The 18,756-nt window shown below is 41.6% G+C and overlaps 1 long non-coding RNA gene across 1 annotated transcript in view; it reads left to right on the top strand.

The window, feature by feature from the left end:
• Nucleotides 1–9,728, top strand: part of LOC122215024 — a 94,228-nt gene extending 84,500 nt beyond the window's left edge. The window contains exon 3 of the long non-coding RNA XR_006200197.1: nt 9,666–9,728. This is a non-coding gene — a long non-coding RNA (uncharacterized LOC122215024). The remainder of the gene's footprint in view (nt 1–9,665) is intronic.
• The last annotated feature ends 9,028 nt before the right edge of the window (nt 9,729–18,756 follow it).

Raw genomic sequence — 18,756 nt, 5'->3', positions numbered from 1 at the left:
TTTTGGGCGTATGGTTCAGTAGTGGTAAGTACATGCACAATGCTGTGCAACCAATCTCCAGAGCTCTTTTCATCCTGCAAAACTGAAACTCTGTACCCATTAAATAACTCCTCATTCTCCCCTCCCCCCCAGCTCCTGGATACCACCCTTTTACTTTCTGTCTCTATGAATCTGGCCACCCTAGGTACCTCATGTAAGTGGAACCCTATAGGATTTGTCTTTTTGTGACTGACTTATTTCACTTAATATAATGTCCTCAGAGTTCATCCATGTTGTAACTGATGAGAGAATTTTCTTCATTTTTAAGGCTCAATACTATTCCATTTATTTTATTTACCCATCCATCCATCATTAGACACATGGGCTGCTTCCACCTTTTTGATCTTGTGAATAATGCTGCAATGAACATGAGTGTAGAATATCTCTTTGTGACCCTGCTTTCAGTTGTTTGGGGTATACACCCAGAAGTGTAATTGCTGGATCACATGTTAATTCTATTTTTAATTTCTTGAGGAACTCCCATACTGCTTTCCATAGCACTATTTTACATTCCCACCAAAAGTGCACAAGTGTTCCAATTTCCCCACATCCTCACCAACACTTGTTATTTTCTGTAAGTTTTTCTTTTTATTTTTTTTTAATCTTTATTTTTTGAGAGAGAGAGAGAGACAGAGTCAGAGCAGGGGAGGAACAGAGAGAGAGGGAGACACAGAATCTGAAACAGGCTCCAGGCTCTGAGCTGTCAGCACAGAGCCTGACATGGGGCTTGAACTCATGAACTGCTAGATCTTGACCTGAGCTAAAGTCAGAGGCTCAACCGACTGAGCCACCCAGGCACCCCTGATTTGCATTTCCTTAATAATTAGCAATGTTGAGCATCTTTTCATGTACTTGCTATCCATTTGTACATCTTCCTGGTAGAAATGTCAGTAACTCATTTCATTTTATTGCTCAATAGTATCCCATTGTATTAATGTGCTACAGTTTATTTATCCATTCACATACAGAAGGACATCTTGATTGCTTCTAAGAATGCTTCTGTAACAATTGTGTGCGGGTTTTTGCATAAACATAATTTTTTAACTCATTTGGATAAATATCAAGGAGCATGACTACTTGGATCAAATGGTAGAGTACATTTAGTTTTGTAAAAAAAACAAAACAAAGAAACCCAAACTGCCAAATTGTCTTCCAAAGTGGCAGTACCATTTTGTATTCCCACCAGCAATGAAGGAGAGTTACTGTGGCTCCACAATCCTGTCAGCATTTGGTGTTGTCAAAGAGTAGAAGTTGGAATAGATGATATTATGCCCACCACTTCCCCTAAGCCACGCTTTGGGGCTCCTACTGCTGTACTGAAATATATGTTTTGATGTCTTTCTTGAGGACAAGGACTGCTTCTCATCTTGGTATAGGAAGAAATATAGGGTCTGGCAAAAAATAAATGTTCACTATTTGTGTAAAAAGTAAGGAAGGAAGGAAGGAGACAGCCAGAGACACACATTTTGTATGCACTTTGCATCTGTGATTCTCCTATGCCTCATCCCACCTTTCAGCCTGGCCCCCAGGCCACATTCTTTTTCTTTAACTCATAATTCCCCAACTCAAGGGAAAATATCCTTGCTGGACCGTGATTCTCAAAAGGAAGATTAGAAGAGTCCCAGTGACTTAAAAGGAATAATACTTGGTTAGCCCCTGAACAGATGCTGACACTTTCTAAGGGAAGAATCTCATTGTAGGTTGTGCTGTTCTACGAACATTGGCCCTTGGCCAACCCAGAACTGAGGAACTTTCCTCCCTTCACTGAACATCTAGAAATATATTTTTGGGTTGTTTTTTTTTTTATTTGTTTTACAATAAGAATGCATGACTTTAGTAAGCAGAGGGACCCAGGATTTTTTAACTATAAAAATACACTTTATTCTTGGTAGAACATTGGTGAGAATGTTACTGTGCTCTATTTTTGTTGATTATTGTATTGAAATATATATGTATAATGTGAACAATATTTTGAGAATATTTTCACCCTTCAAAACCCATAGTTCCTAGTTTTATTGAGGCTCCCATATTAACCAGAGTTTCTTCCATAGTGTAGAGAAGACAGATACTCCTTCAGCCATTTAGCCATGAAGCATGGTGTCCCCAAGGGCACTTTATTATTAGCTATGGATAATAGCTAGGATAGGAGACTATGATAAGGATTGTTCATTCTGAAGAGGTAGAAGTGTGTGAAAGGAGAGACATGAGATCCAAAGGGAGATAGAGATGGTCAGAAGCCAATGCCAGGGATCTAAACTCTCCTTCCCAGCTGAGCCTCAAGATGAGGAGACTGTAGAGACAACTGGTTAGGTGCTGAGGTATTCAAATCACTAGGATTCAATTACTCCATTCTCCAGGCATGGTATAACCCTAGGCTTCTAGGAGCCCAGTCTTTATCTTCTCTACATCCAACAGGGAGGGGGCATGATGGTGTGATCTCAGGGAGGACAGGCGAGCAGAGAAGCATACTTGGCTCCCTACAGCCTATGTGTGGCATACGGAGAATCTAGCAGCTCCCAAGCACCTTAGCAAGGCAACACAAAGGGGCAAAGGCCTGATGGAATAACCAGCCTCAAGTCAGGATGAAGATGCCTCAGTAGGTAGTGCTTTTAAAAAATCAGACTCTAGGTATGGGTGCCAGTGAGAGACAAAAGACTAGATGAGGCCAGTCTAGGGGACAGGCTAGGAAGCAGAGGTCACTCAGTGGACCTGAGTCTTCTTCTCTTCTGGTGCCATGAAGTCATATAAGCTTCCACATAACTTGAAACGTCATCTTGAAAAGGGGTGGGAGAGGAAGTGGGAGAACTAAGCATTTATGTAAACTTGGGGTCATTCAAAAGAGATTATTTAGATGGCACAAATAGAGATACTGGTGATTTGCAAGTTTAAAGATTGTTTCTTCCTCTTACTATTCCTGGGTAGGGAGCTTGATGGGAAAATTAGATAAGCTAAGGGAAAATAAGAAGTTTCCTTTCCTTTATACAATTGAGTGGTACAATGTATATATGCTGCCCTGCACATGTGGTGGTAGTTTGATGACTTCAATTGTTTTCCCCTTGGCTTTGTGTACTTTCTTGATTTGCACAATATTCAGTCTGAGGGTCATTGGAAAACAAAGTACACACACACACACACACACACACACACACACACACACACACGTTGTAATATTGTAACCCAGTTACTACCATGACCACTGCTGATTTTGAGTCACCAGGCTCCACACCTGGTCTGAGGTTACCCTAGGTTCTAAAATCACCTGGAACACTTCTGTGAGCTGTCACTAAAATATTTTGCTGACTTTCTTCATCCCAACTTTATATCCTTCTAGCAGAAATGTCCAGGAATTGTGTTATACTACCAAATTCTTAGAAGTAGTTTTCAGAGTGTTTTATTTGTATTGTCTCATATAATGCCAACAACTCTGTGAGTTAGATGGAAGAAATGGTAGTAGTTCTATTTTACAGTTAAAAACAAACAAACAAAAACAAAAAAAACTAAGCTCAGAAGCTTAAGTTGGGGCCCAGTCATAAAAACAGAAAGCAAACTAGGTCCTTCAACAGAGAGAATTTATTATAGGGAATTGGCTGCAGGCATTTGTATACTGGAACTGCTCATACTGATGTGGGGTCGGGAGGGAATGGTCAAGAAAGGATTCTTGAGACATTTTTGGTGCAAAAAGGTGTTTTCATTATGGCACAGGGATAGGACCAGTGGGCAGAAAGAGCTGCACTTTTGCTGTATGAACCTGGTGGTTATATGCTTACTGCTCAAGGGGGAGGGGATGTGCAATGAGTATTAGATCATAAATGTCTTCTGTGAATTTCTACTCTTAAAACTACTTTTGCAAGATTTCTCCAGTGCTTATCATTCAGCTCAATGTTAACTATCGGTGAGATGTACAGGCAGTCATGTGACCCTTTAAGAATGTAGAAGCCAGCAACTATTTGATCATTATCACAACTATAAGTCAGCCTTCTGGGCTAAAGGTAAATGTTTTTCTGCTTCTATCCCTCATCAGTACCAGCTTAACTCCAGTGATGTCATGTTCGTAGTTGAAAATTATCCACAGTAAATTATTTATTTATGAAAATCAGCAATCATGAAAATTACAAATCAGGGTTCTTTTTGTTTTTGTTTTTCTGGAGACCTGGTTATTAAATATTCACCATCACACCACTGGTTATAGGATTGGAGGACTGGGGTGGGGAGTGGGGGGAGGGAACATTGCTCCTCATCAGGCTCTGCACTGGCAGCACAGAGCCTGCTTAGGATTCTGTCTCTACCTCTGTCTGCCCCTCCTCCTCTCATGTGTGCACACCTTGCTCTCCCTCTCTTTCTCTCTCTCTCTCTCTCAAAATAAATAAATGAACTTAAAAAGGGGGAGGGGAACATTAAAGTAACGCAGAAATAGTGAATGGAGAAAGCGGCTACCACCCCAGGACTGGGAAACAAAGGAAAGAGGTAGGCTTATGAAAATCTAGGAGCTCAGAGGAGAGGCTCAGAGCCTGGGCTCAGACTATGGCGGGCGGGGGGGGGGGGGGGGGGGGGGGGGGAGTCACCTCCTTGAGGGGACGCAATGATGCTGCATGGGGGTGCTAAAGGCAACCGGAGGCCAGAACCTACCACCAACGCTTTGGGGGAGGTTGACAGGAATAGCGAGGCAACCAATGAGTGTGTCCTTCCCCCTCCTACCTTAAGCCCCCTCTAGCGCCCCTATTGGCAAAACTTAACAGGAGCAGCAACAAAAGAGAAATGTTTTCAGAGTTCCAGCTGCAGCATTTCAAAGTCACATACAGAGGGTGGGTTGGGATGCGAATCAATTACTAACTCGCACATTAAGCAGTTTGCCTAAGGTTACATAGTAAGTGTGGTCTGTCTTGCTCACTGCAATGTCTCGGTGCCTAGAAAAGTGCCTAGTATATAATATACACTCAGTAAACATTTGGGTGAGGAAGGAAAGACGGCAAGCTAGACTAGTCCAATTCTACAGCACACATTTAAAAGCAAAGAGTCCAAAATATCCCTGGTGGTCTGACCCACTGTGTAAGCACAATCATAGCACCAAGTATGTCTATACTTGACCCACTCTCTCCCAGTTTGGCTGTAGGAACTAACTAAGGAGGTACTACTGCCTGGTGCTTTGGAGAAATGTAGATCTGGATTCAAATCCCAATTCCACTAGTCAAGAGTTGTGTGGCTTTGGGCAGATTACTCAGCATCCCTAAGCCTTGGTTTCCTCATCTGTATAATGGAGATGGTAATGATGTGCAAGCCTTAAATGAGGTAATTGTGCGTGGCACCTGTTCAATCAGTGCTCACTGTTACCATCACTCCCACCCCAACCCCAGAAGGGTGAGCAGATAAGTGGTAGGCTGAGGCCAGTCAGGGACTAGCGAGCCTGTTGTTGTCCGCTTTCCACCCGTGCTCGTCAGAGCTGGCCAAGACCTGGGCTGGAGGAGTAGGGGTCTGATCACGGCTGACACAGTCAAGCCCAGGGTTGGAAGATGGAGGCCAGGTTGGCCAGGCCCAGGGCTCTGCAGCCCAGCAGGGTTCCATACGCCTCGCTTGGCACCTCATTCTCTGGAACCTGGAGATCGAAATCTGTGTTTCCCAATAGTTCCACGTTTCAAAGCAAGTTTACTCTAGCCCGAGACAAACGCGGGTGTGGCGGTTCCTTACATTCAAAACGAAACAAAAGAAAAGAAAACAAAGAGAACCCCCGCCCCCAACCCAGGAAGGCCTGCGGACTTTTCCCAGGCAAATGTGCAGTGGGAGAGGAGCGGGTTCCTTTGCGGCTGCTGCCCGGCTCCAGAGCTTAGGAATACAGCCTCTTGGTGCTCCGGTTCGGGGTCCTGAGCCTCCAAGGCACCGGGGCCGCAGCAATGGGGTTCGCCCTGCCCAGCTCAGGTCCCCATCGAGTGCCCAGTCGGCTCCAGGGCCGGGGAAGGCGGGCGCACAGCCGAGCTGCATGCGCCCCGCCCCGGGAAGCACCCGCTCCCCCTGCCGGAATCCCGGGAATGTCGCCGGTCCGGAAAGCAGCTGGACGGCCTCTGGGCAGAGGGAGAGGTCAAACCTGGAATTTTCTTGGGCGCTTTTGCACAATATCCCCCCAAGCGCTTCAGTCCCATGACGTAGAAACCCACGGGGGGACGAAAAGGAAGCTGCCTACTTTTTCTCCGGGAAGACTTAGTCGCAGCAAAGGCACTCAGTCCCCGCTCGTATTCCCCCCAGATGCCTTTTTCAGGCTCGAAAGATTCCTTCTTTGTGTCTGAGAGAGGAAGCCCTTTCTCGCTTGGAAACCGACAGGGCCACCCCCGGGGTGGCGTTTCCAGCTGGATTGTCGCCATCTCGTGGCAGGATTGGGTGGCCACACTGGTGCATAGGCCAGACCACCCTGCCTACGACTTTCTTGGGTCTCCAAGTACCTTTCCTTCTTTCCCCAACCAGTTAGCAATGGACATTTAAAAATCATGTTCTCAGGGCATAGGAGTTGAAGTGTAATGCCTGCGTCCTCCCCACCTTCCAATTGCGTGTGCATGTGTCTTCCTAACGGCAACCAAGCGTTACTGGAGACTCCAGGAGAGAGCAGATGCCTCACTGAGGGGTTCTGCCTCCTTTGGCACCATGAGCAACTAGAACGAGGGGCCAATCCCCCACCAATTTCCCATGATACAAACTAATGATTAAGAAGACAGAGACGCACACTGTCTTGTTCCCACTGGTTTGTAATGTTATTATACTTGATGAGTATTATTAAAGGACCCCTGTTATTAAAGACTCCCTATTATTATTGTTGTTATTATTATTATTTAGCATTTATAATATATTCTGAATTTTCAAAGCACTCAAAGACTATTATCTCCCCCAGCTTTCCAAACACTCCAGAGAGGCAGTCTTCACTTTATAAAATAAGGAAACTGAGGCACTGTAATTAGTGCAAAGTTGATGGATTGATGAGTCAACAGTAGTCATTTCTTCCCAGATGATTATTGTCTTACTCCAAAGTGCCATAGACGCCAGTAGATGGTAAATAGACACCCTAACTTGGGAAACTAGTTCTCTCAGCCACTTTTATGACCCATTGTAATCACATTAGAAACCCAGTCCCAGGAGTTTAAAACTTCCAAGTTATGTGTTCATTGCAATGAGCATATGGATGATGTTAATTGTATTTTATTTTATTTTTATAAGTCAAACACAACCCATTAAAAAAAAAAGCAGGGATGTTGCAATCAATAAACCAGATGTATCTTGATTTGGAGAATAAATTGGTTTTCAAGACAAATACCCCATTCATTAGACACAACAAGCATAAAAAAGACCAATAAAAACCAATCATCTTATTTTAGTGTCTATTATCCTTTCAGAGACAAGAAAAACTATTTTCTGCTTTCAGATTTTGTTTCTTCTTTCCAAAGATTTCAGTCTTATCAGTAGCCACACTCATATTACCACAGTGCCTTAAGTTCCTTCAATAACAGCTTTCTCTCCAAAAGCAACAACAAAATAAATTACCTTGCTCTGCTCATAGAAAGTGCTCCTCTTCTTCCTCCCACCCCCTCAGAGAGAGAGAGAGAGAGAGAGAGAGAGAGAGAGAGAGAGAGAGATCCTGTCATTCTAGAAGTTTCCAATGGAAAGCTTTAGGCTTGAATTCAGAGCTGTGTCATGGTTGAGGCGAAGGAGAGTTTGAGAGACTTGTTCTACCATCAGTTGCTGAGTTAGCCTAGCCCCCCCCCGCAAAGATACAGTGTTGAGGAAGCTTGTCCTGGGAGCCTTCCCATAACCTTTAATGTTCTCTTTTTACCCAGTTCTTACCCAAAATAATAAACATCTAGATGTGCATTTTTTAAGGAAGTTAAGGGAGTTATTTGTTAGTTTGGGGTCTATCAGGTCGGCCTTCTCAACCTTTCTTTAAATTCATTCAAGGGGTTCATTTGCTCAGAAGGAATGTATTTATAAATTGTATTAATAAATAGCTACAGTTAGTAGACCTATGATAAATTATTAATCCTATGCAGCAATCCTTTGAAGTAGATTTTCATTATCCCCGTTTTACAGGTAAGAAAACTAAAGTTCAAAAAAGCTCAGATAACCTGCCCATAGTCCCACAGCTAGGGAAGAGCCAGGATGGGTATACAAGGCTGCAACTTCTGTACACACAGAAATATGGAATTACTTACACTCACGGGAGTCCTTCAGGCAGGAAAACAAGATGCAGGAGTGTGATAGGTATATAGGAAATAAGTTAAAAAATAATAGAGTGACAAAACATTCCCAGTCAGTAGGGAAAGAGTCCTGTGTACATACCCACCATTTACTGTGTCTATAGAGTGGACTCCTATAGGGCCAGATTGTAGGAGTTCAGTTTGCCAGCCAACCTCATCTTTTTGCTTTCCCTCTTAGGCCAGCTGGACAAGGTGGGATAGAATGATTAGTCAATGGAGAAGCACATGACTCTACAAACTCTTTCCGACTCCACCTTCCAGCCAGTGGGGAGGAAGGTTCTTCAAGGAGATTCCAACCTTTGCCAGATACAAAGAGAGTCCAAAGCCCTAGGCAATCCCAGTTGAAAAACAAATATATAGGCGTTTACTAGTGTGGTAAATGGGATTTTTCTGGGGGGAGCAGGATACACTGAGAAAGAAAGGGTGACATAACAATGGGGGAGGCAATTTCCACTCAATCGTGAGATTTAAAAAATTGGTTGGGAATTGTTAGACAATATAGAATGGTGTTTGAGAGTAGTTTTCTGGAGCCAGGCTGTCTGGATTGAAATACCAGCTCCATCATTTATTAGCTGTGTGAACTTCAGCCAGTAATTTGGCCTTTTCTATGCCTCGGTTTCTTCATCTGTAAAACAGGAGTGATTGTAGTATCTGCCTCCTAAGGTTGATGTGAAGATTATGCAAATTAATGTATATGCTTTGAACAGTGTCTGGTCCATGGTACGCACAAATATTAGTTTCTATTATCATTATAGTGGAAAGAAACTTTTCAACCAAACTTATCTGTGCTCCTAACACTGCTGGGTGATCCTAGGTAATTTATGCAACCTCCCAGAGCTTTACTGTCCTCATCTATAGCATAGGGTAATAACACGATCTTGTGAGGCCATTGTGAGGATTAAGTGAGTTATGCATAAAAATATTCATCATAATTTTGGTCATAAGTAGTGATTTAGTAAATTCCCATTTCCTTCCTTTCTTCGATTTAGCATTAATGATTTTTTTTTTTTTTTTGGTGTGTTTAGTGGTGGGAAAAGAATAGTAAAATTGAAAATATGCATAATCGAGGGGCGCCTGGGTGGCGCAGTCGGTTGAGCGTCCGACTTCAGCCAGGTCACGATCTCACGGTCCGTGAGTTCGAGCCCCGCGTCAGGCTCTGGGCTGATGGCTCGGAGCCTGGAGCCTGTTTCCGATTCTGTGTCTCCCTCTCTCTCTGCCCCTCCCCCGTTCATGCTCTGTCTCTCTCTGTCCCAAAAATAAATAAAAAACGTTGAAAAAAAAAAATTTAAAAAAAAAAGAAAATATGCATAATCGAGAAATATATCTTATAAGTAAACTAAATTGAAATATAAATTGAAATATATTTTATGATTAAAAAGAGAACTCTTTGCCTTATAGGGGTGTCACAGCACCTAGATACAACATGGCAACCAAGCAAGGCTATTCCTCAGGAAAACTGTAAGGTATGTCAACAGCAAGTCTATCTTCCCTTTTCCGTGCAGTGTTTTGGTCAGGTTCAACCTTGCCTCTTTCCAGACTGTCTGACAGCAGAATCTTGGGGAGAAGAGGGGGAGTAGGGTGAGGAAAGGGACTTGGAATGACTCACTGAGGGACTACCATGTTCACCATTGCTTTAGCTCCTTTCCCTTTTTCCTGAAGCCACAGTCAGCGGGGCTGAGGTGGAGGGAGGGGTTCAGTTTGGGCTAGTGACTCTCTGAGAAGCCCTGGGTCAGGGTAGGGTAGTTACCTACATCCCTGTTCCTCGAAAGACAGAATCAGCAACATCTAGGAGCTTGTTAGAAATGCAAAAGCTTAGGTCCCACCCCAGGCCTACTGAATCGTAACATATGACAAGATTCCCAGGAATTTAGATGCACATCTAGGTTTGAGGACTGAGCTAGAGCCTATGGAGTCTACTGTAGCCGCTGATCTGATTGGATGGCTGGCATTGGGACTTTTACTTCAAATGTATATCTCTTTTTCATTTCCTCTTTCCTGAATCCACACTGTGTGCTTTATAAATGGAGATGACAATGGCCTACTATGGCAAAAGTGGCTACTTTAATTGATCAGAACTCTCAAGAGGCCCAGAAGTGGAAGATGGTCCAGATGACAATTGAAAACTCACTTTGGAGGCAAGAGGGCAAAGATCTGTCAGTCAGGTGGTATCTATGGAGTACTCACTGTACACCAGGTCCCTACTATGTGCAAGCACTCTGGGTGACACAAACAAATAGCACGGTGCCATGGAAAGCACTGGACTGGAAGTGTTCAGGAGATTGGGGACCGGGTCCAAACCTCCCTTTTAAGTAGCTGGGCAATTCCCCTTACCCCCCAGCATCTTTGTTTCCCATCTGAAAAACCCACGAGTCAGATTAGAAGACCCTAAATTCCCATCCAACTCTAAAAGCTCTGTAATTCCAATAATTCCAGCCCCAAAACCTTAGTCTAATTTGGTGGACAAAATGATTTTAAATGATTACACATGAAACAGAGGGCAACCCAGGACAGGATGTGATTAAGGGCTGAGTTGTGGGGAACTGGCAGCGTAGGGATTAAGGACTCCTGGAAGCTGTGTGTAAAGAGCAGGGTCTGGAACCTCCCTAAACTCCTCCCCTCGGTCCCAGAGCCAATACAGAAGGGGGCGGGCTGGACTTTCACGCTAGGCCACAAGGTGTCGCTGTCATGATGTGAAATCCATGGCTGGCAGGGATGCTTCCTGGGAAAACCTTTGCTGCCCATCTGGGTAAAGGGACAACGCTAGCTTCCAGACCTGAAAACACAGGTTTCTAAGGGTGCTGAGCAGCTTAGAGCACACGGTTGTCTTTTGTCTAAGCAGAAATCAGTGTGTACCCTCTGCCCTGCCCAGATTGACTCAGACACCACAAAAGAAGTGACAAGCAAGAATGTCAGTGCAGGACGCATAAAGGAGCCCGCCTTACACACGCGCGCGCGCGCACACACACACACACACACTTTTTGGACATCGAGGTATCAGGACCACCCCCCTTCCTTCCCACACTGGGTCTCTACCCCACAGGTCAGCTCCTTGCTTGCCCAGAAGGCAACAAGGAATACTAGCCTAAACCAGAAGCCTTCGCTTCACTTGCTCACCCCCAGGAGAGTTTGCTCTGGCGGTGGAGACAAGAGGCTTCAGCACAGAAGCCTAAGACTCTAGGCTAGTCACTGTCCTGGAGTGAGCAGTGTCTACCCCAAAGCCACCAGCACTCAACATTCTCTCCATGTCATTTCCCTCGAAAGGGGGATGTGTGTGAGTGAAAAGTAGTGTTTATTAAGGCTCTACTATGTGCTGAGCTCTGACCAAGGTGCTTTACGTATATTGCTCATGGGTCCACTTCCTCTGCACTGGTTCCCACTACTCACTCTCACTTTGCCCCCCTGAAAAACAACACAAACAAACTGAAAACCTCTAAATCTCCTAGGGAAATAACCAACAGTTACTCTGATGTGTAGGCGAAAGTGCACAGAACTTGCAGCCCCCACACCTTGGACATTTTCAGTTCTGTTTCTTGAAAATCATGTGACAATACATATATCATTTAACCTTTCTGAGCCTCAATTTCCACATCTGTAACATAAAGCAAAGTTATATAGAAACAATTTTTTTGTGTTTAATTTTGTTGTTTTGATTTTTTTTTTCTTGAGGTGTAATTTACATACTACAAAGTGCACATATCATCAGTGTATAGCCCATTGAATTTTCAGGCTAACCATCCCAACACCCAGACTAAAAACAGAACACTGCCAGTATCCCAGAGCCCATTACCCCCTCTTCCAGTCACTAACCTTCCCCCCTCCCTCCCACCAAGGTACATACTAGCCTGACTTGTAAGAACACAAATTCGTGTTTGCTATTTTTATATTTAATATAAGTGGAATCATACAATGTGTACTCCTTCATTTCTGGTTTCTTTCACCAAACATCTTGTTTTTACAGGTAGCAATAGTTTGTTTTTTATTTTTGGAAGTGGTGGTGGGTAACATAAGCAGGCGAGGGGAGAGAGAGAAGAGGAGAGACAAGTGGGCTGTGCTGTCAGCATACAGCCTGACGTGGGGCTCAGACTCACAAACCATGAGATCTTGACCTGAGCCAAGGTCAAGAGTCAGATGCTTAACCAGCTGAGCCATCCAGGCACCCAATGGTTTGTTCTTTATACTTGCTGTATAGTATTTCACTGTGAATATACAACAATTTATCCACTCTATAGCTGATGGATATTTGGGTAATTGCTTGTTGGGGGACTATCATAAATAGTGCTTCTCTGAACATTGTAGTATCTCTTTCTCTTTTTTTTTTTTTCAATTTTTAAAATCGTGGTTAACATGAAATTTACCACCTTACCCATTTTTAAGCGTGCAGTTCGGTGGTATTAAATACATTCATAATTTTGTGCAACCATCACCAAAAAAATCTCCAGAACTCTTTTCATCTTATAAAACTGAAACTCTATACCCATTAAACACTAACTCTATTTCCTCCTCCCTCCAACTTCTGGTAGCCACCATTCTATTTTCTGTCTCTATGATTTTGATTACTCTGAGTACCTTATATCTTTTGGTGAACATTTTGTATTCATTTCTGTTAGACACAGTATCTGTTAGACTAATATCTCTCATGAATGTAAATGCAAAAATCCTCAACCAAATATCAGCAAGTCAAATCCAACAATGTAAAAAAGAAAGACATTCCGCAATTAAGTGGGATTTGTATCAGGTATGTGAAGCTGGTTAAACATTCAAAAATCAATGAATGTAATAAATCGTATCGGTAGGTTCAAGAAGAATACATCACATGATCATATCAACAGATGCAGATAAAGCATTTGACAAAATCACATTCATGATAAAAACTTTCAGTAAATTAGAAATAGAGGGAAACTTCTTCAACTTGATAAAGAATAGCCACACAAATCTGTAGCTAACATCATACTTAATCGTGAGAAGCCCAAAGCTTTACCACTAGTATCAGGAACAAGGAGCAACGTTGTCCTCTCTCACCCTCTCCCACTACTTTTCAACATCATACTGGAAATTCTAACTAATGCACTAAGAGAAGAAAATGAAAAATATGTATGTGTGTATATATATGTATATATATATGGAAGAAATAAAACAATCTTTGTTTGCAGATGACATGATTGTCTATGTAGAAAATCTGAAGGAATCAATAAAAACAATCCTGGAACTAATAAGTGATTATAACAAACTTTTAGGATACAAAGTTAGTTTACAAGTCACTTTTGTATATACCAGGAGTGAAGTAGTGGAATTTGAGATTAAAACGACAATACCATTTCCATTAGCATCTCTCAAAATGAATTGCTTAGGTATTTATCTAACAAAATATGTATAAAATCTATATGAGGAAACCCATGAAACTGTGATGAAAGAATCAAAGAAGAGCTAAATAAGTGGGGAAATATTCTATATTCATGGGTAAGAAGACTCAATATTGTCAGTATATCCGTTCTTCCCACTTTTATCTGTAGATTCAATGCAATCCCACTCATAATCTCAGCAAATTATTTTGTGGATATTGACAAATGGATTCTAAAGTTTATATGGAGAAACTGAGACCCAAAATAGCCAACACAGTATTGAAGGAGGAAAACGAAGTTGGAAGACTGACAAGACCCAAATTTAAGACTAACTATAAAGCTACAGTAATCAACACAATGTGGTATTGGTGAAAAAAATAGACAAATTGATCAGTGGAACAGAATAGAGAGCCCAGAAATAGATCCACACACAAATGTAGTCAATTGATTTTTCACAAAGAGCAAAGACAATACATTGGAGCAAAGATAGTTTTTTTTCAAAAAATCATCCCAGAACAACTGGATAGCCACATACAAAAACATTAATTTAAATGCAGACTTTACACACTTCCTAAAAATTAATTCAAAAGGGTCACAGACCTATGCATGAAACACACAACTATAAAACTCGTAGAAGATAACTTAGGAGCAAATCCAGATGACCTAGGGTTTGGCAACAACTTTTTAGATGCAGCACCAAAGGTGTACTCTATGAAAGAAAGAAACGTTAGGCTGGATTTCATTAGAGTTAACAAAAAAATTCCACTCTGTGAAAGATATTGTCAAGAGAAGCTACAGACTGGGAAAGATGATTGCAAGAGACATATCTGATAAAAAAAAACTATTACTCAAAATATAAAAATGATTCTTAAAACTCAACAGAAAGAAAAGTAACAAACTGATTTTAAAAATAGGCCAAATATCTCAGAAGACACCTCACCCAAGATGTACAGATGGTAAACAAGCATATGAAAAGGTGTTCTACATCAGATGTCATCAGGGAAATGCAAATGGAAACAACAATGAGATATCCCTATACTCCTGTTAGAATGACCAGATGAAACTGGCCCAAACTATATTACAAAGCTATAGTAAGCAAAACAGTATGATATTGACATGAAAACAGACACATAGATCAGTGGAAGAGAATAGAGAGCCCAGAGATAAACCTATGCATATATGGTTAATTAATTTATGACAAAGGAGCCAAGAATACACAATGGGGAAAGGATAGTCTCTTAAATTGTGTTGGGAAAACTGGACAGCCACATGCAAAGGAATAACACTGGGCCCCTATCTTACACTATACACAGAAATCAACTCAAAATGTACTAAATACTTAAATGTAAGACCTGAAATCTTAAAGGTCCTAGAATAAAACATAGGTGATAGGCTCCTTGACATCAATCTTGGCAATGATTGTTTGGATCTGGCCCCAAAAACAAAGGCCTAAAAGCAAAAATAAGTAAGTGAGACTACACCAAATCAAAAAGTTTCTGCACACTTTGAGGCACCTGGGTGGCCTCATTTGGTTAAGTGTCCAGCTCTTGGTTTTAGCTCAGGTCATGATCTTATGGTTTATGAGATTGAGCCCCATGTTGAGCTCTGCACTAACAGTGGGGAGCCTGCTTGGGATTCTTTCTCTCTCTCTCTCTCTGCCTCTCCCTTGCTGGTGCTCTCTCTCACTCTCTCTCAAAATAAATATAATAAACATTAAAAAAAAAAAGCTTCTGCACAGCAAAAGGAACCATCAACAAATCAAAAGGCAACTTACAGAATGGGAGAAAATATTTGTAAATCATATATCTGATAAGGGTCTGATATCCAACATATGTAAAGAACTCATACAACTCAATAGAAAAAAAATCTATTAAAAATAGCCTGAGGTTGGGGCGCCTGGGTGGCTCAGTCAGTTAAGCGTCCGACTTCAGCTCAGGTCACGATCTCGCAGACCGTGAGTTCGAGCCCCGTGTCGGGCTCTGGGCTGATGGCTCAGAGTCTGGAGCCTGCTTCCAGTTCTGTGTTTCCCTCTCTGTCTGCCCCTCCCCCGTTCATGCTCTGTCTCTCTCTGTCTCAAAAATAAACGTAAAAAAAAAAAAAAAAAAAAAATAGCCTGAGGACCTGAATAGATACTTTCCCAAAGATATACAGATGGCTAGCAGGTAACATAAAAAGATGCTTAACATCACTAATCAGCAGGGATATAAATTAAAACCACGATTAAATATCACCTCATACCTGTCTGAATGACTAGTAGCAAAAAGACAAGGAATAATAAGTGTTGGCAGGGTTATGGAGAAAAAGGAACCCCCATTCACTTGTTGCAGCCGCTATGGGAAACAGTATGGAGGTTCCTCAAAAAATGCAAAATAGAATTACCACATGATCCAGCAATTCTACTTCTGGGTATTTATCCAAAGAAAGTGAAATCACTATCACAAAAAGATATATTTGCACACACCATATTCCTTGAAGCATTATTTACAATAGCCAAGACATGGGAACAAACTGAGTGTTCTATGGATGAATAGTTAATGTAAATGTGATATGTATAATGGAATATTATTAACCCATAAAAAGAAGGAAATCCTGCCACTTGAAACAACATTCATGGACCTTGAAGACATTATGCTAAGTGAGATGAGTCAAACAAAGACAAATACGAATTATCTCACTTATCTATGGAATCTAAAAAAAAGTAACTCATCAGTACAGAGAACAGATTGGTGGTTGCCAGAGGTGGGGATAGAAGATGGGAGAAATGGGTGAAAAAAAAAAAAAAAAAGGAATAGCCAACAGAACACTGACATTAAATTCTGGCAGGGATGTGTGGCAAGAAGAACTCTCACTTATTACTGGTGTAATGCAAAATGGTACGGCCACTTTGAAAGATAATTTTGTTTGGTGATTTCTTACCAAACTAGACATACTCTTACCATATAATCCAATAATCATGTTCCTTGATATTTACCCAAGGTAGTTGACAACTTAGGTTTATACAAAAACCTGTATATGGTTGTTTATAGCAGCTTTATTCATAATTGCCAAACCTTGGAAACAACCAAGATGTCTTTAAGTAGGTGAATGGATAAACAAATTGTTACATCAGACAATGGAATATATTCAATCTAAAAAGAAACGGCTACCAAGCCATGAAAGGATATAGGGGAAACTTAAATGCATATTACTAAGTGGAAAGAAGCCAATCTGAAAAGGCTGCCTACTGTATGGTTTCAAGCATAATACATTTTGGGAAAGGGAAAACTATGGAGATATTAAAGAGATCAGTCATTGCCAGGGGTTTGTAGGGAGGGAGAGATGAATAGGTGGGGCATAGAGAATTTTTAGGGCAGTGATACAACTGTATTTTACTGTAATGGGGGATATATATCCTTACAAATTTGTCCAAGCCCATAGAATGTACAGCACCAGAAGTGACCCCCAATGTAGACTATGGACTTTGGGTGACCATGATATGTTAATGTAGGTTCATTAGTTGTAACAAATGTGCCATTCTGGTGTGGGAAATTGATAATGGGGGAGGGTAAGCACGTTTGGGGGCAGGAAAGTATATGGGAAATCTGCGTACTTTCTGCTCAATTTTTCTGTGAACCTAAAGCTGCCCTAAAAAAAATTTAAATATATGTATAACACTTAATGCCTGGTAGGCTTCATTGCACATGGATAAGGTGGGGGGAACCAGCTATTTCTCTGGGAAGTTCCCAGATATCAGTCTGTGGAGCAGTGTTTCTATAGTAAGTTTCTCTAGAAAAAAATCCCCCAATCTCCCATTGAGATGGCATTATGCCAGCTTTCAGAGTTTTGAAAGTAGGAGGAGGGAATGGAACTGAGGATGGAACTACTCTTTCAACTTGTCCTCTTGTTTTCATTGTCACACCTCACACTTGCCCTTCGTGTTTCTTGTGGATTTCCAAGTTTTTATCCCCTTCTCCTCAGTGTTCCTTTCTGAGAGTCACAGCTTTCTGCACTGTGCAATCAATTATGTTTCCTCCATTATCTTTCTAACTTGCAAGAAATTGGTGGAATCTCTTGTGTGCTAGTCCCTCCACTTCCTCTTTTTTTTGAATCTTTATTTAACTTTTATCTCAGTGGCATAATTAGCCAATCTTCTCACCCGCCATAAATCAGTATGTCACTCTACATTCCTCTTTTTCCCCTCACTCTCACATCCAGTTGTTCATCAAGTCTAATTGATTGTTATATTTCAATTATCTCCTGCATACATATCCACCAATACCACTTTAGATCTAGCCCTCCCCCTTGGACCATTTGAAAAACAGAGACTGTAATCTAAGGGTAAGAGAAAGTCCTGAAGTGAGTATTTGCCTTTGTGTTTCAGTCCTGACCAGGAGAACGTGCACCAGTGTGAATGTTCCTGGTCATTTATTTGGCTGGTGTTCTCTAATAGAGAGATGGTTGTTATGGCAAAATAACAGTATTTCTTGGGATAACTCCTTCCTTTTATCCTGACCTTCTGTGCTTATCAAAGAATTTCCTGGAATGAATGTTATTTCTCACTTTCCTTCCTTCTGAGAGGAGTCTAGGTTGTACTATTGGCAACTATTACCGAAAAATAACCAATAGGTCTTGTGATTGGAAACCATGGAACCTGATTACTGTTGAGAGAATTGCATCTGTTTGACGTGATAAGCGAAGGCCCAGGTCCTAAGTCCATGATGACCCCAGAAAGTTCTGATGCTCTGGGGAAATGCAACTGTCCAGTCTCTCCCTCACCCTCTACCATATTCTAAAACAGCCTCTCCCTCACCCTCTACCATATTCTGAAACAGCCTCTCCCTCACCCTCTACCATATTCTGAAACAGAACTCACCATACTTTCCGTGTTACCCAATATATTATCAAAGGATAGGCAGCATGGCTGCAATACAGGCAATCGAGAAATAAGCTGAGAAAATCTCATTATGTCAGACTGATGACTTCTTTAGTAAGAAAATAGGTAGAGCCAAGCACTCACACACACACACACACACACACACACACACACACACACAATGCACACACCGTATTATCTGTGTATATACACATGCACATAGAGAATTCATATTTATATTTATATCTCTAAGCTCTTCCATCACAACACATTCCTAAAAACTAGGACTCCTTTGGCT

Source organism: Panthera leo, chromosome A3 (assembly GCF_018350215.1).
Source record: "Panthera leo isolate Ple1 chromosome A3, P.leo_Ple1_pat1.1, whole genome shotgun sequence".
In the NCBI taxonomy this organism is placed as follows: Eukaryota; Metazoa; Chordata; class Mammalia; order Carnivora; family Felidae; genus Panthera; species Panthera leo.
The sequence above is the reverse complement of the archived record's forward strand: the minus strand, read 5'-3'. Positions and strand labels throughout refer to the sequence as shown.